Source organism: Rhinoraja longicauda, unplaced genomic scaffold, assembly GCF_053455715.1.
Source record: "Rhinoraja longicauda isolate Sanriku21f unplaced genomic scaffold, sRhiLon1.1 Scf000653, whole genome shotgun sequence".
In the NCBI taxonomy this organism is placed as follows: domain Eukaryota; kingdom Metazoa; phylum Chordata; class Chondrichthyes; order Rajiformes; family Arhynchobatidae; genus Rhinoraja; species Rhinoraja longicauda.
Window position 1 is genome coordinate 17513 of NW_027601869.1, and position 23023 is coordinate 40535.

Consider the following 23023-nt stretch of genomic DNA (forward strand, 5'->3'; position numbering starts at 1 on the left):
CTGGTTTAGAACGAAGATAGACACAAAACTCTGCGGGACAGGCAGCTTCTTTGGAGAGAAGGAGTGGGGGTCGATTTGGGTCGAGACTAGGGTTGCCAACTGTCCTGTATTAGCCGGGACATCACGTATATTGGACAAAATTGGTTTGTCCCGTACAGGACCCCCCTTGTCCCCTATTAGGCCCAGGAGGCGCTGTAGGTCCGGACACTGTAGGCCCGGACAGTGTGGTCCCGGACACTATAGGCCTGGACAGTGTAGGCCTGGAGGCCACTGTAGGCCCAGAAGCGTAGGCCCAGAGGCCCGGGCGCCGCCTAACAGAGTACTAACCTGTCTGGGCGGTCGCCATTGGTGGAGCGGGAGCTGGCTGGGTGAGGTCACGTGAGGCGTGGGGTGGTGACGTCACCTTTTGTCCCTTATTTGGAAGTGAGGAAGTTAGCAACCCTCGTCGAGAACCCTCTTCAGACTGAAAGGAAATCCATTGTGCATCATTCCCAAATTCCCCCCACTGTCCCCTCAATGAGCCCACCACAACCAACCCCAATATAACCTGACAATGGATGTGCCGAGCTTCCGCAGCCCAGCAAGTCAACCACCCGTTTACAATAATCATACATCCATCTCATTTTATTTAATCTCCAACATTTCCATTAACTACACCAGGGGTTCAACCATTCACTAGGGACAATTTAAAGCGGCCAATTAATTGACCAACTTGCACGTCTTTGGATGTGGGAGGGAGATGTAGCCACAGGGAGAACGTGCACTCTCCACAGAGACAGCCCCCCGAGGTCAGGATTGAACCCAGGCCACATGTATACCAATTTACTCACTATTCCACCATGCCAACTTTGTCCGCTAAAAGAGGTACACCTGCCTTAGCAATGTCCTTCGTATTGGATGGGCATTTACATCATAACCTCCTCACCAAACATCCTCCATTCAATCTCTACCATCAACCCAGCTAGCTGCTGATGTCATCCAAATACCTCACAATACGATGGTGTCTACAGAGTCATTAAAGGGCCCAAGAGTAGTCACACAAAGACACAAATATCCCATCAGAATCCATCCACCACGAGGTCCACAAACTAATGCCTACATCTGCACCACACCAAGAACCTTGGGGCAAAGACTATTTCCAGCCCATTGTAACTGTCTGTCTTTAGTTTTTTAGTTTTAGATGTACAGACCCTTCGGCCCACCGAGTCCGTACCAACCAGCGACCCCCGCACACTAACACTATCCTACACACACTAGGGACAATTTACATTTATACCAAGCCAATTAACCTAGAAACCTGCAAGTCTTTGTAGTGTGGGATGAAACCGAAGATCTTAGAGAAAACGCACGCAGGTCAAGGGGAGAACGTACAAACTCTGTACGGACAGCACCTGAAGTTGGGATTGAACCTGGGTATCCGGCGCTGTAAAAGCTGTAAGGCAATAACTCTACCGTTGCGCCACCGTGCCGCCCACAAATGTCTAATGTAACTGCACCAAAGGCAGATATGCCAAAGAAACAGAATTCCAGTAATGCAAGCCTGGTACCCAGGCTTAATGTGTGACATGCTACTGGAGTCCAGAGTCCTAGTTTCACCTGACATAGATAGTGCAATAATACTCAGATATCAGTCTCAAAAGGACGTGAAGGTACAGAAACTGGACCTAACAGGACACAAATAGAGCAGAAAATTGTGGGTCGTGGGATGATGCAAGTATTAATGTCAGAGGGAAGATTAAAATGAACTTTCCAAAAGACAAAAATTATGAACTAATAATGTTGTTTTCCTCATTCAACATTGTACCACCAGATTCCGCACAATCACAATTCTCCAGTACAACTGAATTACCAACTACATCTGTACCAACAACCTCCAGTACAACTGAATCACCTACTACACCTGAACCAACAACCACTGGTACAACTGAATCACCAACTATACCTGAACCACCAACCACTGATACAACTGAATCACCAACTACACCTGAACCAACAACCACAGGTACAACTGAACCACCAACTACACCTGGACCAACAACTGCCAGTACAACAGAATCACCAACTACAACCACGCAAAATCGGGTTGTGGCTAATGTCCCACTCTCTTTCAGTGTTTTTGGTCATTTTGAACCAAGCTTAAATAATCGAAGTTCCCGCAACTTCCGATCCTTGGCTGCCAGTATTATAACTGGGGTAAGTTCCCTTATTCTGTGTTGATCTATTTATTAATCTCTCGTTGATCCTATTGTTTTTACGAAACAATGCCTTAGAACTTCATTTATCCCAGGAGGGAAATTGATCTGCAGACAGTCATAGAAACACAAAATACATGAAACATGAAATTAAAGTGACGAGCAGAAAGGATGGGGGATGTGCAAAGATTGGGGATGGGGGAGGGGGAAGGTTGGAGGGTGGGGGGGGGGGGTGGTTGAGGGTCAGTCTACCCCACGACAGAAGGGGGAGGAATTTGATAGCCACAGGGAAGAAGGATCTCCTGTGGCGTTCTGTGCTGCATCTTGGTGGGACCAGTCTGTTGCTGAAGGTGCTCCTCAGGTTGACCAGTGTGTCATGGAGGGGGTGAGCTGTATTGTCCAGGATGCTCTGCAGGAGATGCTTTGAGGAGCATCCTCCCCTCCAAGACCACCTCCCATGGACCCCATATGGATCTAGCTGCCAGAGGAGGTCGCTGACAGGTTTTGGTGCGTTCTTTATCATTTTCTCATTTAGTAAGGAATACAGCCTAAGTATTACTGTAGATATGTTTAATGGCATATTTTCTTTTAGTATGCTTTACGTATGAGAAGGTGCAGGAGAGTAATGTTGCATCTCTGAATCTCCAAGGAGATTTGCCGAGTGGATTTTCCTATCTTAAGCCACGTTGACAGAGACAGAGCCATTTCAATCTTTCAAAGGAAAAATGCAGAGTACAATTTTGGGAAAATGTTGTGCAAGGGAACTGGCTGAGTGATGTTGACTGGTTTGCCCCACTGGTTGCTGGCATGGGCCAGCTGGGCTGAACGGCCTCCTTCCCTGTCTTTATGTTCCGTGAGTCTAATACTTGTACAGGACTGAGCAAATGCTTCAGTGATGATGAATGACACAAAGTGCAGGAGTAACTCAGTAGGTCAGGCAGCCTCTCCAAAAGACATGAATAGGCAATGTTTCAGATTGGGACCCTTCTTCGAACTCATTGTCCCGACCCAAAATATCACTTATTCACGTTCTGTCGAAATTCTAGGACAGCGCGGTGGTGCAGTGGTAGAGTTGCTGCCTCACAGCGCCAGAGGCCCGGGTTCAATCCAGACTACGGGTGCTGTCTGTACGGAGTTTGTACGTTCTCCCCGTGATCGCGTGGGTTTTCTCCATGTGCTCCAATATCCTCCCACACTCCAAAGACGTACAGGTTTGTGGGTTAACTGGCTTTTGTAAACATTGTTCCTAGCGTGTGGGATAGTGATGGTTTACAGGGTTTGCTCTTTGGCGCGGAATCGATGGGCCAAAGGGGCAGTTTCCGCGCTGTATCTCTAAACTAAACTAAACTAAAAGCCAGATAGACACAAAATGCTGGAGTAACTCAATGGGTCAGGCAGCATTTCTGGAGAGAAGGAATGGGCGACGTTTCGAGGCGAGACCCAAAACGTCACCCATTCTTTCTCTCCAGAGATGCTGCCTGACCTGCGGAGTTACTCCAGCATTTTGTGTCTACCTTCGATTTAAACCAGCATCTACAGTTTTTTTCTTAAACTAAATTCCACCTGAACTGCTAAGTCATTCCAGCACTTTCTGTCTCCTTTTTAAACCAACATCTGCTGTGATACACGTCTCTTTAAACCTTTTGCATGTAATATTAAGCGTCCTGAAATGGACCTCAAGAGTCAAGAGAGTAAAAAATGTTTAATTGTCTTATTTACAAGGGGAATTTATGACAAGGTCTATATACATCATACCAGGGAACACCAGGGGACACCTTTCAACTGTCCTGCCAACTTCCTAAGTTCAGTGAGAGCCATCTCATCAAATAAAAAAACACTACCTTCTACTATAAAGTCATTCAAGTAGAAAGAGGTTCTCGTGTTTTTATTGTGTGCTTTGAACTTAAACCTTCCTGACTCATGTAGCACGGAAACAGACCAAGTCATTCATGTTAACCAATATGTCCCATTGAAGCAAGTCCCATTTTCCAATATTTACCCCATATTCTTTATAACCTTTCCTATACTTGCACCTGTCAGGAAAAGTCTCGACTCGAAACGCCTCCCATTCCTTCTGTCAGATATGCTGAGTTACTCCAGCATTTTGTGTCTATCAAGTGTCTTTCATATGTTGCTATTGTACCTCCCTCAACTACCTCCACTGGCAGCTCGTTCCATCTGGGATTCATGGGAGGGGGTCTTGGAGGGGAGGATGCTCCTCAAACTGCAGAGCATCCTGGACAATACAGCTCACCCTCTCTCTCCATGACACTCTGGTCAACCTGAGGAGCACCTTCAGCAACAGACTGGTTCCACCAAGATGCAGCACAGGGCGCCACAGGAGATCCTTCTTCCCTGTGGCTATCAAACTGTACAACTCCTCCCCCTTCTGTCGTGGGGTAGACTGAATCACCCCCCCAATTTTTGTACATCTCCCAATCCTTTCCACTCATCATTTTGATTTCATGTTTCGTGTATTTTGTGTTTCATGACTGTTGGCAAATCAATTTTCCTCCTGGGATAAATAAAGTTCTATCGTATTGTATTGTATCGTATCGTATCATATACTCTCTGAGTGAAAAAGTTGCCCCTCAGGTTCCTATTAAATTTCCCCTCTCACCTTAAACCTATGTCCTCTGGTTTTTAATTCCCCCACTGGGTAAAAGACTGCATTAATCCTATCTATTCCTCTCATGATCTTATACACCTTACAGAACCAGGGGCCACAGTTACAAATAAGTGGTGTGTCATTTAGGACTGAGATGAGGAAAAAACTGTTTCACTCAGAGAGTTGTGAATCTGTGGAATTCCCTGCCACAGAAGGCAGTGGAGGCCAAATCACTGGATGTTTTCAAGAGAGAGTTAGATTTAGCTCTTCGGGCTAACGGAAGCAAGGGATGGGGGGAGAAAGCAGGAATGGGGTACTGATTTTGGATAATCAGCCATGGCGATGTTGGCTCAAAGGGCCAAATGGCCTTCTCCTGCACCTATTTTCTATGTATCTATGTTTTTATGTTTCTATATTTCTAAGGTATAATTCTCCAGAGAAAAAAACATGTCTAGCATGCGCTGCTTTAAGCTGCAGGGCTGTGGAACAACTAGCTGAGTGGGGTAACACACTGTAGGTGGTGGCTAACTGCTTGCTGTGCCTATTTGTTCCGATTTTGAAACTGATGTATGAAATGCTTTGGGTAGGAGAAGCAATGGAAGTGGCTGGGAAGTCAAGCCACCTGTCTCTTTAAATTATCCTCCCTGCTCCCACTCTGATTTGTTTGCCTTTTGACAAAAGTTCAGTCTAGTTTGTTGTCTTGTGTACAGAGGTACAGTGAAAAGCTTTTGTTGCGTGCTATCCAGTCATCGGAGAGACAGTACACGATGGCCGGTGATATGGCCACTCAAAATGTTAGTTTGGTTAACATTTCTTAGTTTTGCAGTTTATTTATCAAACGATTGCAAATGAATCCTCATAGATGTATTTCTTTTGCAGCTTGATGCTGTGTACAGACCGGACCCAAATTATCTTCGAGCAATAGTCAATAATTTCAGGTAAGGAATAAACAATTTGCATCTCTTGGCTGTGGGTAGTCAATCAACTTAACATTTTTTAACCTCAACCTAAAGGGAGTGCAAATAGAAAAAAATTCAGGTCCACTGCATGGAACCAACTAATGGCTGGAGTCCTGCCATTAGACCACAGAGGTTGATAATAGAAAATATACCCTAGAACACAGTACAACACAGGAACAGGACTTTCAGTCTGAAGAAGGGGCTCGACCCGAAACATCACCCATTCCTTCTCTCCAGAGATGCTGCCTGTCCCGCTGAGTTATTCCAGCGTTTTGTGTCTATCTTCGGTTTAAACCAGCATCTGCACTTCCTTCCCACACACTGGAAAAGGCCACTATGTTGTCCATCCAAGTAAACCCAACTACCTCCACATGGTATACACCGATCAGCCAAAACATTATGACCACTGACGGGCAAAGTGAATAACATTGGATCGCGCCCTGCTGCGTATGGGGCTGCACATGGAGGACCAACAGCATATTAGGCAGGTGGTCATAATGTTTTGGCTCATCAAGACATAATGTTTTGGCTGATTGGTGTAAATCCATCTATTCCCAGCCTGTATATGTCTCTGTCTTAATGCCTCTAACATTGCTATCGTATTTACTTCCACCACCACCCACACAGTATGTTCCAGGCACAAACTGCCCTCTGAGTAAAAATCTTGCCTCCCATATCTCTTTTAAACTTTCCCCCTCTCTCATCTTAAAGCCATGCCCTCTAGTATTTGACATTTCAACGCTGGGAAAAAATATATCATCTACCCTATCTACGCCTCTCAGAATTTTATCAACCTCTATCAGGCCTCCCCTCAGCCTCTGATGCTTCAGAGAAAACAATCCAAGTTTGCCTAATCTCTTCTTACAGCTCTTCTTCTTCTTAAGCCCTTGGCTCCTCGGTCTTTCGAGATCTCCCCAGTTGAACCACTCCCAGACATTTGTGCCTGGACCCCTCTTCTCCAGCTGTTCCTGGGGCCACCTCTTTTCCTTTTTCCTTGGGGGTTCCATTTCAGGGCTTGCCGGGTGATGTTTGTGGCGCGTTTTCTGAGGGTGTGTCCAATCCAACCCAATTTTCTCTTTCAAATTTGTAAGTCAATGGGATCCTGGCTTAGCTATTACTCCTTAATCCAGGCATCATTCAGTTTACAACTCAGCGGTATGAATATAGACGAAATGTGTAGGAAGGAACTGCAGATGCAGAGACACAAAAAGCTGGAGTAACATATGTCCTTTGAACCTTTGGGGTAAGATGGTTCTGGATCTGGCTTTAGAAACAAGGAACTGCAGATGCTGGTTAATATATAAAAGAGCACCATGTGCTGGAGTAACTCAGCAGCATCTCTGGAGAACATGGATGGGTGATGTTTCGGGTCGAGAGCCTTCTACAGACTCTAAAGAAGGGTCTCGACCTGAAACATCACCCACCTTTTTTCTCCAGATTTACTCCAGAATTTTGTATCTATCTTAGGAAAGGTTTAGAGAGATACAGGCCCAATGCGGGCAAATGTCAAGTCAAGTCAAGTCAATTTTATTTGTATAGCACATTTAAAAACAACCCACATTGACCAAAGTGCTGTACATCAGTTCAGGTACTAAGGACGAACATACAATGGCACACAAACATAACAGCACATACATAAACAGTTCACAGCACCCCCTCAGAGGGCCTCAAAAGCTAGGGAGTAGAAATAGGTTTTGAGCCTGGACTTAAAGGAGTCGATGGAGGGGGTAGTTCTGATGGGGAGAGGGCCATCTTGGTCAGCACAGACGGGTTGGGCCGAAGGGCCTGTTTCTGTGCAGTATGATTATGGCTATCTATGACTAGTTCAACATTTGTTCCAAACTCCTGTCTAAACATGGTTCTCAAAACGTTGCTGGATATGAAATAAACTGGATATTACAGTTCAAGATGTATAACCAGATGAATTTACCTTTTCTAGGGATGGATTCATTATCGCAAACTGTACCCTAGAGTATGGAAATACCACCCCACCTCCCACTGGGTCAGAAGTGGTGAGACAATTGGTTAATAGTTTAGCAAATGGCATGGATTTAGGAAGCATCACACTTATTCCAGGGACCATCTGTTCTGATGGTAAGTGTTATAAATTACGCTGCAAATTTCACAATGCAAGAGCTACCTTATTGTTGCAAAGACTGATGTACATGGATAGGACAGGTTCGGAGGGATATGCACCAAAGGTGGGACTAGTGTAAATGGGGCACGTTGACTAGTGTGGGCAAGTTGGGCTGAAGGGCCTGTTTCCACAATGTATCACTCTGTGACTCTAACCAGCAGGTTGAAGTTGACTGGTCAATGTTTCTCGTAAAGGTGAAAGGGGTCGGAAATAAAGGTTCCAAAGAGGAAATTCCTCCCACATCCCTCCATAACATTAATAATGTTGTCACCCTGTGAATCAATTGAAAAAAAACTTGCATTAGAGTATGTTCCTTTATAGTAAGTCACAGGGTGATGGAGAGATTTAGTGGCTCTTCGGCCCAGAGTCTCAATTACCCATTAATCACATTTTCTGTTCTAACCACCTTCTTGTCAATTCCCTCCAGATTCTCCACTCACCTGAATGAATGAATGAATGAAAACCTTATCATCACATGAGACAAGTCACAGTGAACTTCTATCCTTGCATACCTTGGCCCCCATCCCTGCACCAGTTCCCCCTTCGTTCTTGCCCCCCCCCCCCCACGGCGGTCCCCCCATTTTAGAAGGATGAGAGGAGATCTTATCGAAACGTATAAGATTATTAAGGGATTGGACACGTTAGAGGCAGGAAACATGTTCCCAATGTTGGGGGAGTCCAGAACAAGGGGCCACAGTTTAAGAATAAGGGGTAGGCCATTTAGAACTGAGATGAGGAAAAACTTTTTCAGTCAGAGTTGTGAATCTGTGGAATTCTCTGCCTCAGAAGGCAATGGAGGCCAATTCTCTGAATGCATTCAAGAGAGAGCTAGATAGAGCTCTTAAGGATAGCGGAGTCAGGGGGTATGGGGAGAAGGCAGGAACCGGGTACTGATTGAGAATGATCAGCCATGATCACATTGAATGGCGGTGCTGACTCGAAGGGCCGAATGGCCTCCTCCTGCACCTATTGTCTATTGTTCTTCAGGGCGGTCCCCCCACGCCAGGTCCTCCTTTGTTCCTTCCCTTGGCAGCGACTTCCTTACTTCACGGGGACGTCTCGCCCGTCGGTCGGCGCCATCATCGACCGCCGCTGTGACCTCTCAATGAAATATGAGATGTTGTTCCTCCAATGATTCTGGATGATCGGCCATGATCATGTTGAATGGCTGTGCTGGCTCGAAGGGCCAAATGGCCTCCTCCTGCACCTATTTTCTATGTTTCTATGTTAATTTGCGTTGTGCCTCTGACAGTGGAGGAGGCCCAGGATAGGAATGTCAGTGTGGGAATGGAAGGGGGAGTTAAAGTGTTTAGTCTAAATAACGTCCAAAAATTAAGTATCAGTATAATGTGGAAAATTAACGTGACAAATGCTATGCAAAGCTTCCCTGGGGGAATGGAACACATTGGGTAAGGCTCAGTGGTCGGAAGCCATTATATATATATATATATATATATACATACATATATATATCTATCTATCTATCTATCTATCTATATACTATTAAAACTCACTTCTTGTGTATATTTTTTTTGGGGGTTTGACCTGGTATGCGCGTAACAACGGTTTCTCTGATTTCGTCAAAACGGTCAACCGTAGCGCCACGATTTTTGCACCACCTTAATCACCACGCGGTTATCTGCTGCAAAATTGTTTTTTATTTAATTCGGTCGCATGTTTTTTAAGTTACAGAGGTTTTAAAGCGCTCCCACCCCCCCCCTAATTTATAGGGGGCGCTGTGGTGCGGATTTATTGAAGGTCTTCAGCTTGTGATGTCACAATGCCCCTGTCAGATGAGCTCGAGCTGACCCCCGTCCCCCCCCCCCTTCAGCGTGTGATGTCACAATGGACAAGCAGCTGCTATTGGGTGTCTACTCTTTACAAATTTACATCTTTTTATTTTAAACCTTTTTTTCAAGGTCTTCTGCTTGTGACGTCACAATGCTTGTGTGAAGCAGCTGATTGTTTTTTAAAGTTGTGTTTTTTATTGCAAGTCACTTAACATACACAGATCAGCATGGGGCCCCTATGCTCGTGGGCCACCGGGGCAAGTGTTTCGAAAAAAGAAAGGGGTGGTCCCCCTTCCCCCCTCAACCCCTTCCTCCCCACTCCTTCCCACCTCCATCCCCACTCCCTCCCCCCTCCACCCCAACTAACTCCCCATCCCTCCCCACCTCCCTCATCGCTCGGGGACGGGCCCAACGGGGAAAGAGGGGTATTGGGAAAAGGGGAGGTCCCCCTCCCTCCCCCCTTCCCCCTCCCTCCCCCATACCCCCTCCCTCCCCTCCCCCTCCCCTCCCCCTCTCTCCCCCTCCCCTCCCCTCCCCCCTCCACACCTCCACACCTCCCTCCCTTCCCTCCCCCCCACTCCCCTCCCGGTTACAATGGAAAACCCTACGAGGACGGGCCCAACGGGGAAAGAGCGGTACTGGGAAAAGGGGAGGTCCCCCTCCCTCCCCCTTCCCCCCTCCCCCTTCCCCTCCCTCCCCCCCTACCCTGCTCCCTCCCCTCTCCCCCCCTTCCCCTCCCCCTCCCCCCCTTCCACTCCCCCTCCCCCTCCCCTCCTCCCTCCAGATCAGCATGGGGCCTCTATGCTCGTGGGCCACCGGAGCAAGTGTTGCGAAACAGCACTTGGAGTGTGTCTGGGGGAGAGAGAGAATGGGGGGGGTCTGAGAATGGGGACTGGGGAGGGGGACAACAGGGGTCGTTGCGGAGGTGGCTTGGTGGTGGGGGAAAGAGGGGTACTGGGAAAAGGGTAGGTCCCCCTTCACCCCTCAACCCCTTCCTCCCCCCTCCTTCCCACCTCCATCCCCACTCCCTCCCCCCTCCTCCCCCTCCCTCCCCAACTCCCTCCCCACCTCCCTCAACCCTCCCCACCTAACTCCCCCCCTCCCTCCTTCCCTCCATTCCTCCCTCCCTCCCCCAATCCCTCCCCCCTCCCTCCACACTTCCATCCCTCTCCCCCTCCCCCCCTCCTTCCACCATCCCTCCCCCCCTCCCTCCTTCCCTCCATCCCTCCCTCCCCCAATCCCTCCCCCCTCCCTCCACCCTTCCATCCCTCTCCCCCTCCCCCTCCCCACTCCTTCCACCCTCCCTCCCCCCTCCCGGTTACAATGGAAACCCTACGGAGACGGGCCCAACGGGGAAAGAGGGGTACTGGGAAAAGGGGAGGTCCTCCTCCCTCCCCCTTCCACCCTCCCTCCCTCCCCCTCCCCCCCCCCTACCCTCCTCCCTCCCCTTTCCCTCCCCCCTCCCCCCCTTCACTCCCCCCTCCCCTCCCCCCTCCCTCCCCCCCTCCCCCTCCCCTCCTCCCTCCACACCTCCCTCCTCCCTCCCTCCCCCTTCCCTCCCTCCCCTCCCCTCCCGGTTAAAATGGAAACCCTACGAGGACGGGCCCAACGGGGAAAGAGGGTACTGGGAAAAGGGGAGGTCCCCCTCCCTCACCCTTCCCCCCTCCCCTCCCCCCTCCCTACCCCCCTCCCTCCCTCCCCCCCCTTCCCCCCTCCCTCCCCCTCCCCTCCTCCCTCCTCCCTCCCTCCCACTTCCCTCCTCCCTCCCCCCCCTTCCCTCCCTCCCCTCCCCTCCCTCCCCTCCCTCCCCTCCCCTCCTCCCGGTTACAATGGAAACCCTACGAGGACGGGCCCAACGGGGAAAGAGGGGTACTGGGAAAAGGGGAGGTCCCCCTCCCTCCCCTCCCCCCTTCCCCTCCCCCCTTCCCCCTTCCCCCTCCCCTTCCCCCCTCCCCTCCCCCTTCCCCCACGGGGAAAGAGGGGTACTGGGAAAAGGGGAGGTCCTCCTCCCTCCCCCTTCCACCCTCCCTCCCTCCCCCTCCCCCCCTACCCTCCTCCCTCCCCTCCTCCCTCCCCTCTCCCTCCCCCCTCCCCCCCTTCACTCCCCCCTCCCCCCTCCCTCCCCCTCCCCTCCTCCCTCCACACCTCCCTCCTCCCTCCCTCCCCCTTCCCTCCCTCCCCTCCTCCTGGTTAAAATGGAAACCCTACGAGGACGGGCCCAACGTGGAAAGAGGGTACTGGGAAAAGGGGAGGTCCCCCTCCCTCACCCTTCCCCCCTCCCCTCCCCCCTCCCTACCCCTCTCCCTCCCTCCCCCTCCCCTCCTCCCTCCACACCTCCCTCCTCCCTCCCTCCCACTTCCCTCCTCCCTCCCTCCCCCTTCCCTCCCTCCCCTCCCCTCCCTCCCCTCCCTCCCCTCCCCTCCTCCCGGTTACAATGGAAACCCTACGAGGACGGGCCCAACGGGGAAAGAGGGGTACTGGGAAAAGGGGAGGTCCCCCTCCCTCCCCCCTTCTCCCCTCCCCCCCCCCCCCTTCCCCCCCCTCCCCTCTCCCTCCCCCCTCCCCTCTCCCTCCCCCCTCCCCTCCCCTACCCCTCCCTCCCCCCACCCCCCTCCCTCCCCCCCTTCCCCCCTCCCCTTCCCCCCTCCCCTCCCCCCCTCCCCCCCTCCCCTTCCCCCTTCCCCCCTCCCCTCCCCCCATCCCTCCTCCCTCCCTCCCCCTTCCCTACCCCCCACTCCCCTCCCGGTTACAATGGATCCCTACGAGGACGGGCCCAACGGGCACACTTGTGCTAGTATACTATTAAAACTCACTTCTTGTGTATATATTTTTTTGGGGTTTGACCTGGTATGCGCGTAACAACGGTTTCTCTGATTTCGTCAAAACGGTGAACCGTAGCGCCACGATTTTTGCACCACCTTAATCACCACGCGGTTATCTGCTGCAAAATTGTTTTTTATTTAATTCGGTCGCATGTTTTTTAAGTTACAGAGGTTTTAAAGCGCTCCCCCCCCCCCCTAATTTATAGGGGGCGCTGTGGTGCGGATTTATTGAAGGTCTTCAGCTTGTGATGTCACAATGCCCCTGTGAGATGAGCTCGAGCTGACCCCCCTCCCCCCCCCCTTCAGCGTGTGATGTCATAATGGACAAGCAGCTGCTATTGGGTGTCTACTCTACAAATTTACATCTTTTTATTTTTAACCTTTTTTTTCAAGGTCTTCAGCTTGTGACGTCACAATGCTTGTGTGAGATGGGTTCAACATTGTTGCGAAAAGCAGCTGATTGTTTTTTAAAGTTGTGTTTTTTATTGCAAGTCACTTAACATACACAGATCAGCATGGGGCCCCTATGCTCGTGGGCCACCGGGGCAAGTGTTTCGAAAAAAGAAAGGGGAGGTCCCCCTTCCCCCCTCAACCCCTTCCTCCCCACTCCTTCCCACCTCCATCCCCACTCCCTTCCCCCCTCCTCCCCAACTCCCGCACCATCCCTCCCCACCTCCCTCACCCCTCGGGGACGGGCCCAACGGGGAAAGAGGGGTACTGGGAAAAGGGGAGGTCCCCCTCCCTCCTTTCCCCCCTTCCTCCACCTTCCCCCCTTCCCCCCTCCCCTCCCACCCCTTCCCCCCTCCCCTCCCCTCCCCTCCTCCCTCCCTCCCCCCTCCCTCCCCGCCTCCCGGTTACAATGGAAACCATACGAGGACGGGCCCAACGGGGAAAGAGGGGTACTGGGAAAAGGGGAGGTCCCCCTCCCTCCCCCCTTCCCCCTCCCCCCTTCCCCCTCCCCTCCCCCATCCCTCCCCCTCCCCCCCCATACCCCCCTCCATCCCCTCTCCCTCCCCACTTCCCCACTCCCCCACCCCTCCCCTCCCCCTCCTCCCTCCACACCTCCCTCCTCCCTCCCTCCCCCTTCCCTCCCTCCCCTCCTCCCGGTTACAATGGAAACCCTACAAGGACGGGCCCAACGGGGAAAGAGGGGTACTGGGAAAAGGGAAGGTCCCCCCCTTCCTCCCTACCCCTCCCCTCCCCCCTCCACACCTCCCTCCCTCCCCCCCACTCCTCCCGGTTACAATAGAAACCCTACGAGGACGGGCCCAACGGGGAAAGAGGGGTACTGGGAAAAGGGGAGGTCCCCCTCCCCCCTTCCCTCCCCCCTCCCACCACCTCCCCCCTTCTCCCCTCCCCCCCTTCTCCCCTCCCCCCCTTCTCCCCTCCCCCCTTCTCCCCTCCCCCCCTTCCCTCCCCTCCTCCCTCCACACCTCCCTCCTCCCTCCCTCCCCGCCACCCGGTTACAATGGAAACCCTACGAGGACGGGCCCAACGGGGAAAGAGGGGTACTGGGAAAACGGGTGGTCCCCCTCCCTCCCCCCTTCCCCCTCCCTCCCCCTACCTCCCCCTCCACACCTCCCTCCTCCCTTCCCTCCCCCCCCCACTCCCCTCCCGGTTACAATGGAAACGTTACGAGGACGGGCCCAACGGGGAAAGAGGGGTACTGGGAAAAGGGGAGGTCCCCCTCTCTCCCCCTCCCCTCCCGCCCTCCCCTCCCCCTCCCCCTCCCCTCCTCCCTCCACTCCTCCCTCCCCTTCCCTCCCTCCCCTCCTCCCGGTTACAATGGAAACCATACGAGGACGGGCCCAACGGGAAAGAGGGGTACTGGGAAAAGGGGAGGTCCTCCTCCCTCCCCCCCTACCCCCCTCGCTCCCCCCTCCCCCTCCCCCCCTCCCTCCCCTCTCCCTCCCCCCTCCCTCCCCCCTCCCCCCCTTCCCCCCTCCCCCTTCCCCCCCTTCCCCCCCCTCCCCCCCATCACACCTCCCTCCTCCCTCCCTCCCCCTTCCCTCCCCACCACTCCCCTCCCGGTTACAATGGAAACCCTACGAGGACGGGCCCAACGGGCACACTTGTGCTAGTATACTACTAAAACTCAGATGTTGTGTATATATATATATATTCCACTAATGTCGGCTGAATACGGCAATTCCGGCAAAACGGTGAACCGTAGCGCCACGATTTTTGTACCGCCTTAATCAGCATGCGGTTCGCTGCTGGAAAATGATATTTTTATTTAATTCGGACGCATATTTTTTAAGTTACAGAGGTTTAAAAGTGCTGCCCCCCCTGATTTATCGAAGTTTTGACAGAAGGGGGGCGCTGCGGTGCGGATTGTGATGTCACAATGCCCCTGTGAGATGAACTCGAGCTGACCCCCCTTCCCCCCCAGCGGTATTCAGCGTGTGACGTCACAATGCCCCTGTGCTACATTGTTGCGAAGAGCTGTCAAGTCAAGTCCATTTTATTTGTACAGCACATTTAAAAACAACCCACGTTGACCAAAGTGCTGTACATCTGATTAGGTACTAAGGAAAAAAATGAAACATACAGTGGCACGCAAACAGTTCACAGCGCCTCCTCAATGAGCCTCAAACGCTAGGGAGTAGAAATAGGTTTTGAGCCTGGACTTAAAGGAGTCGATGGAGGGGGCAGTTCTGATGGGGAGAGGGATGCTCTTTCCACCCTCCCCCTCTCTCCCTCCCCCCTCCCCCCTTTCCCCCCTCCCCCCCTTTCCGCCCTCCCCTTCCCGTCCTCCCCTCCTCCCTCCTCCCCTTCCCTCCCTCCCCTCCTCCCGGTTACAATGGAATCCCTACGAGGACGGGCCCAACGGGGAAAGTGGGGTACTGGGAAAAGGGGAGAGCCCCCTCCCTCCCCCCTACCCCCCCTCCCCTCTCCCCCTCCCTCCCCCCTCCCTCCCCCTACCCCCTCACTCCCCCCTTCCCCTCCCCCCCTCCCTCCCCCTCCCCACCTCCCTCCTCCCTCCCTCCCCCTTCCCTCCCTCCCCTCCTCCCGGTTACAATGGAAACCCTACGAGGACGGGCCCAATGGGGAAAGAGGGGTACTGGGTAAAGGGGAGGTCCCCCTCCTCCCCCCTTCCCCCCTCCCCTCCCCCTCCCTCCCCCTACCCCCCTCCCTCCCTCCCCTCTCCCTCCCCCTACCCCATCCCCTCCCCCCTCCTTCCCCATCTCCCTCCACACCTCCCTCCTCCCTCCACACCTCCCTCCTCCCTCCCTCCCCCTTCCCTCCCTCCCGTCCTCCCGGTTACAATGGAAACCCTACGAGGACAGGCCCAACGGGGAAAGAGGGGAACTGGGAAAAGGGGAGGTCCCCCTCCTTCCCCCCTCCCCTCCCCTCCCAAACAGTTCACAGTACCTCCTCAATTAGCCTCAAAAGCTAGGGAGTAGAAATAGGTTTTGAGCCTGGACTTAAAGGAGTCGATGGAGGAGGCAGTTCTGATGGGGAGAGGGATGCTCTTTCAAACCTTCCCCTCTCTCCCTCCCCCCTCCCCCCCCTCCCCCCTTCCCTCCCTCCCCCTCCTCCCTCCTCCCTCCCTCCCTCCCTCCCCTCCTCCCGGTTACAATGGAAACCCTACAAGGACGGGCACAACGGGGGAAAGAGGGGTACTGGGAAAAGGGGAGGTCCTCCTCCCTCCCCCCCCTTCCCCTCTCCCCTTCCCCCTCCCCCTTCCCCCCTCCCCCCCCCTCCCCCCCCCCTACCCCCCCTCTCCCTCCCCTCTCCCTACCCCCTCCCCTCCCCCCTCCCATCCCACAACGGGTAAAGAGGGGTACTGGGAAAACAGGTGGTCCCCCTCCCCCCTCCCTCCCCGCCTCCCGGTTACAATGGAAACCCTACGAGGACGGGCCCAACGGGCCCACTTGGTCTACTAAAACTCAGATCTTGTAGCGTTGTATATATATTCCACTGATGTCGGCTGAATACGGCAAAACGGTGAACCGTAGCGCCACGAGTTTTGTACCGCCTTAATCACCACGCGGGCCAATGCTGGAAAATGATTTGTTTATTTAATTCTGTCGCATATTTTTTAAGTTACACAGGTTTTAATGCAATGCCCCCCCCCCTTATTGAGGTTTCGATAGAGGGCGCTGCGGTGAGGCAGTGCTCAGTACGCATGCGCGGAATCTCCTCACTCTGTGCTCAGCACGCATGCGCGGAATCTCCTCACTCGCAACAAAAAAATGGACGCCGTTAGCGGCGCCAGCCCGCGATCACCGGCTCTCCTCTCCTCTCCCCCCCTGCTTCTCTCCTCTCTCCCACACCCGGGAGAACATCTACCCGCTATCCCCCCCCCCCCCCCCCCCCGGGTCCATCCTCAACACCTCCCTCCCTCCACCACTACCTCACCGCCCAAGGGGAGGGTGTGGGGAGAGTAAGAGTGGGGCTGGGGGAGGAGAAAATGGGGGGTGTGGGGACGGGCCCAACGGGCCCGCTTTGAACGGACACACTTGTTCTAGTGTATATATATATATGTGTGTGTGTGTGTGTGTATATATATATATATATATATTCAGTCTGAAGAAGGGTCTCGACCTGAAACGTCACCCATTCCTTCTCTCCCGAGATGCTGCCTGACCTGCTGAGTTACTCCAGCATTTACTACACCAAGAACCTTGGGGCAAAGACTATTCCCAACCCATTGTAACTGTCCGTCTTTAGTTTTTTAGTTTTAGATGTACAGGCCCTTCGGCCCACCGAGTCCGTACCAACCAGCGACCCCCGCACACTACACTATCCTACACACACTAGGGACAATTTACATTTATACCAAGCAAATTAACCTAGAAACCTGCACGCCTTTGGAGTGTGGGATGAAACCGAAGATCTCAGAGAAAACGCAAGCAGGTCAAGGGGAGAACGTACAAACTCTGTACGGACAGCACCCGAAATTGGGATTGAACCTGGGTCTCCGGCGCTGTAAAAGCTGTAAGGCAACAACACTACCGTTGCGCCACCGTGCCGCCCACAAATGTCTAATGTAACTGCACCAAAGGCAGATATGCCAAAGAAACAGAATTCCAGTAATGCAAGCCTGGTACCCAGGCTTAATGTGTGACATGCTACTGGAGTCCAGAGTCCTAGTTTCACCTGACATAGATAGTGCAATAATACTCAGATATCAGTCTCAAAAGGACGTGAAGGTACAGAAACTGGACCTAACAGGACACAAATAGAGCAGAAAATTGTGGGTCGTGGGATGATGCAAGTATTAATGTCAGAGGGAAGATTAAAATGAACTTTCCAAAAGACAAAAATTATGAACTAATAATGTTGTTTTCCTCATTCAACATTGTACCACCAGATTCCGCACAATCACAATTCTCCAGTACAACTGAATTACCAACTACATCTGGACCAACAACTGCCAGTACAACAGAATCACCAACTACAACCACGCAAAATCGGGTTGTAGCTAATGTCCCACTCTCTTTCAGTGTTGTTGGTGATTTTGAACCAAGCTTAAATAATCGAAGTTCCTGCAACTTCCGATCCTTGGCTGCCCATATTACAACTGGGGTAAGTTCCCTTATTCTGTGTTGATCTATTTATTAATCTCTCGTTGATCCTATTGTTTTTACGAAACAATGCCTTAGAACTTCATTTATCCCAGAAGGGAAATTGATCTGCAGACAGTCATAGAAACACAAAATACATGAAACATGAAATTAAAGTGACGAGCAGAAAGGATGGGGGATGTGCAAAGATTGGGGATGGGGGAGGGGGAAGGTTGGAGGGTGGGGGGTGGGGGGGGGAGAGTCAGTCTACCCCACGACAGAAGGGGGAGGAATTTGATAGCCACAGGGAAGAAGGATCTCCTGTGGCGTTCTGTGCTGCATCTTGGTGGGACCAGTCTGTTGCTGAAGGTGCTCCTCAGGTTGACCAGTGTGTCACGGAGGGGGTGAGCTGTATTGTCCAGGATGCTCTGCAGGAGATGCTTTGAGGAGCATCCTCCCCTCCAAGACCACCTCCCATGGACCCCATATGGATCTAGCTGCCAGAGGAGGTCGCTGACAGGTTTTGGTGCGTTCTTTATCATTTTCTCATTTAGTAAGGAATACAGCCTAAGTATTACTGTAGATATGTTTAATGGCATATTTTCTTTTAGTGGGCTTTAAGTATGAGAAGGTGCAGGAGAGTAATGTTGCATCTCTGAATCTCCAAGGAGATTTGCCGAGTGGATTTTCCTATCTTAAGCCACGTTGACAGAGACAGAGCCATTTCAATCTTTCAAAGGAAAAATGCAGAGTACAATTTTGGGAAAATGTTGTGCAAGGGAACTGGCTGAGTGATGTTGACTGGTTTGCCCCACTGGTTGCTAGCATGGGCCAGCTGGGCTGAACGGCCTCCTTCCCTGTCTTTATGTTCCGTGAGTCTAATACTTGTACAGGACTGAGCAAATGCTTCAGTGATGATGAATGACACAAAGTGCAGGAGTAACTCAGTAGGTCAGGCAGCCTCTCCAAAAGACATGAATAGGCAATGTTTCAGATTGGGACCCTTCTTCGAACTCATTGTCCCGACCCAAAATATCACTTATTCACGTTCTGTCGAAATTCTAGGACAGCGCGGTGGTGCAGTGGTAGAGTTGCTGCCTCACAGCGCCAGAGGCCCGGGTTCAATCCAGACTACGGGTGCTGTCTGTACGGAGTTTGTACGTTCTCCCCGTGATCGCGTGGGTTTTCTCCATGTGCTCCAATATCCTCCCACACTCCAAAGACGTACAGGTTTGTAGGTTAACTGGCTTTTGTAAACATTGTTCCTAGCGTGTGGGATAGTGATGGTTTACAGGGTTTGCTCTTTGGCGCGGAATCGATGGGCCAAAGGGGCAGTTTCCGCGCTGTATCTCTAAACTAAACTAAACTAAAAGCCAGATAGACACAAAATGCTGGAGTAACTCAATGGGTCAGGCAGCATTTCTGGAGAGAAGGAATGGGCGACGTTTCGAGGCGAGACCCAAAACGTCACCCATTCTTTCTCTCCAGAGATGCTGCCTGACCTGCGGAGTTACTCCAGCATTTTGTGTCTACCTTCGATTTAAACCAGCATCTACAGTTTTTTTCTTAAACTAAATTCCACCTGAACTGCTAAGTCATTCCAGCACTTTCTGTCTCCTTTTTAAACCAACATCTGCTGTGATACACGTCTCTTTAAACCTTTTGCATGTAATATTAAGCGTCCTGAAATGGACCTCAAGAGTCAAGAGAGTAAAAAATGTTTAATTGTCTTATTTACAAGGGGAATTTATGACAAGGTCTATATACATCATACCAGGGAACACCAGGGGACACCTTTCAACTGTCCTGCCAACTTCCTAAGTTCAGTGAGAGCCATCTCATCAAATAAAAAAACATTACCTTCTACTATAAAGTCATTCAAGTAGAAAGAGGTTCTCGTATTTTTATTGTGTGCTTTGAACTTAAACCTTCCTGACTCATGTAGCACGGAAACTGACCAAGTCATTCATGTTAACCAATATGTCCCATTGAAGCAAGTCCCATTTTCCAATATTTACCCCATATTCTTTATAACCTTTCCTATACTTGCACCTGTCAGGAAAAGTCTCGACTCGAAACGCCTCCCATTCCTTCTGTCAGATATGCTGAGTTACTCCAGCATTTTGTGTCTATCAAGTGTCTTTCATATGTTGCTATTGTACCTCCCTCAACTACCTCCACTGGCAGCTCGTTCCATCTGGGATTCATGGGAGGGGGTCTTGGAGGGGAGGATGCTCCTCAAACTGCAGAGCATCCTGGACAATAGAGCTCACCCTCTCTCTCCATGACACTCTGGTCAACCTGAGGAGCACCTTCAGCAACAGACTGGTTCCACCAAGATGCAGCACAGGACGCCACAGGAGATCCTTCTTCCCTGTGGCTATCAAACTGTACAACTCCTCCCCCTTCTGTCGTGGGGTAGACTGAATCACCCCCCCAATTTTTGTACATCTCCCAATCCTTTCCACTCATCATTTTGATTTCATGTTTCGTGTATTTTGTGTTTCATGACTGTTGGCAAATCAATTTTCCTCCTGGGATAAATAAAGTTCTATCGTATTGTATTGTATCGTATCGTATCATATACTCTCTGAGTGAAAAAGTTGCCCCTCAGGTTCCTATTAAATTTCCCCTCTCACCTTAAACCTATGTCCTCTGGTTTTTAATTCCCCCACTGGGTAAAAGACTGCATTAATCCTATCTATTCCTCTCATGATCGTATACACCTTACAGAACCAGGGGCCACAGTTACAAATAAGTGGTGTGTCATTTAGGACTGAGATGAGGAAAAAACTGTTTCACTCAGAGAGTTGTGAATCTGTGGAATTCCCTGCCACAGAAGGCAGTGGAGGCCAAATCACTGGATGTTTTCAAGAGAGAGTTAGATTTAGCTCTTCGGGCTAACGGAAGCAAGGGATGGGGGGAGAAAGCAGGAATGGGGTACTGATTTTGGATAATCAGCCATGGCGATGCTGGCTCGATGGGCCAAATGGCCTTCTCCTGCACCTATTTTCTATGTATCTATGTTTTTATGTTTCTATATTTCTAAGGTATAATTCTCCAGAGAAAAAAACATGTCTAGCATGCGCTGCTTTAAGCTGCAGGGCTGTGGAACAACTAGCTGAGTGGGGTAACACACTGTAGGTGGTGGCTAACTGCTTGCTGTGCCTATTTGTTCCGATTTTGAAACTGATGTATGAAATGCTTTGGGTAGGAGAAGCAATGGAAGTGGCTGGGAAGTCAAGCCACCTGTCTCTTTAAATTATCCTCCCTGCTCCCACTCTGATTTGTTTGCCTTTTGACAAAAGTTCAGTCTAGTTTGTTGTCTTGTGTACAGAGGTACAGTGAAAAGCTTTTGTTGCGTGCTATCCAGTCATCGGAGAGACAGTACACGATGGCCGGTGATATGGCCACTCAAAATGTTAGTTTGGTTAACATTTCTTAGTTTTGCAGTTTATTTATCAAACGATTGCAAATGAATCCTCATAGATGTATTTCTTTTGCAGCTTGATGCTGTGTACAGACCGGACCCAAATTATCTTCGAGCAATAGTCAATAATTTCAGGTAAGGAATAAACAATTTGCATCTCTTGGCTGTGGGTAGTCAATCAACTTAACATTTTTTAACCTCAACCTAAAGGGAGTGCAAATAGAAAAAAATTCAGGTCCACTGCATGGAACCAACTAATGGCTGGAGTCCTGCCATTCGACCACAGAGGTTGATAATAGAAAATATACCCTAGAACACAGTACAACACAGGAACAGGACTTTCAGTCTGAAGAAGGGGCTCGACCCGAAACATCACCCATTCCTTCTCTCCAGAGATGCTGCCTGTCCCGCTGAGTTATTCCAGCGTTTTGTGTCTATCTTCGGTTTAAACCAGCATCTGCACTTCCTTCCCACACACTGGAAAAGGCCACTATGTTGTCCATCCAAGTAAACCCAACTACCTCCACGTGGTATACACCGATCAGCCAAAACATTATGACCACTGACGGGCAAAGTGAATAACATTGGATCGCGCCCTGCTGCGTATGGGGCTGCACATGGAGGACCAACAGCATATTAGGCAGGTGGTCATAATGTTTTGGCTCATCAAGACATAATGTTTTGGCTGATTGGTGTAAATCCATCTATTCCCAGCCTGTATATGTCTCTGTCTTAATGCCTCTAACATTGCTATCGTATTTACTTCCACCACCACCCACACAGTATGTTCCAGGCACAAACTGCCCTCTGAGTAAAAATCTTGCCTCCCATATCTCTTTTAAACTTTCCCCCTCTCTCATCTTAAAGCCATGCCCTCTAGTATTTGACATTTCAACGCTGGGAAAAAATATATCATCTACCCTATCTACGCCTCTCAGAATTTTATCAACCTCTATCAGGCCTCCCCTCAGCCTCTGATGCTTCAGAGAAAACAATCCAAGTTTGCCTAATCTCTTCTTACAGCTCTTCTTCTTCTTAAGCCCTTGGCTCCTCGGTCTTTCGAGATCTCCCCAGTTGAACCACTCCCAGACATTTGTGCCTGGACCCCTCTTCTCCAGCTGTTCCTGGGGCCACCTCTTTTCCTTTTTCCTTGGGGGTTCCATTTCAGGGCTTGCCGGGTGATGTTTGTGGCGCGTTTTCTGAGGGTGTGTCCAATCCAACCCAATTTTCTCTTTCAAATTTGTAAGTCAATGGGATCCTGGCTTAGCTATTACTCCTTAATCCAGGCATCATTCAGTTTACAACTCAGCGGTATGAATATAGACGAAATGTGTAGGAAGGAACTGCAGATGCAGAGACACAAAAAGCTGGAGTAACATATGTCCTTTGAACCTTTGGGGTAAGATGGTTCTGGATCTGGCTTTAGAAACAAGGAACTGCAGATGCTGGTTAATATATAAAAGAGCACCATGTGCTGGAGTAACTCAGCAGCATCTCTGGAGAACATGGATGGGTGATGTTTCGGGTCGAGAGCCTTCTACAGACTCTAAAGAAGGGTCTCGACCTGAAACA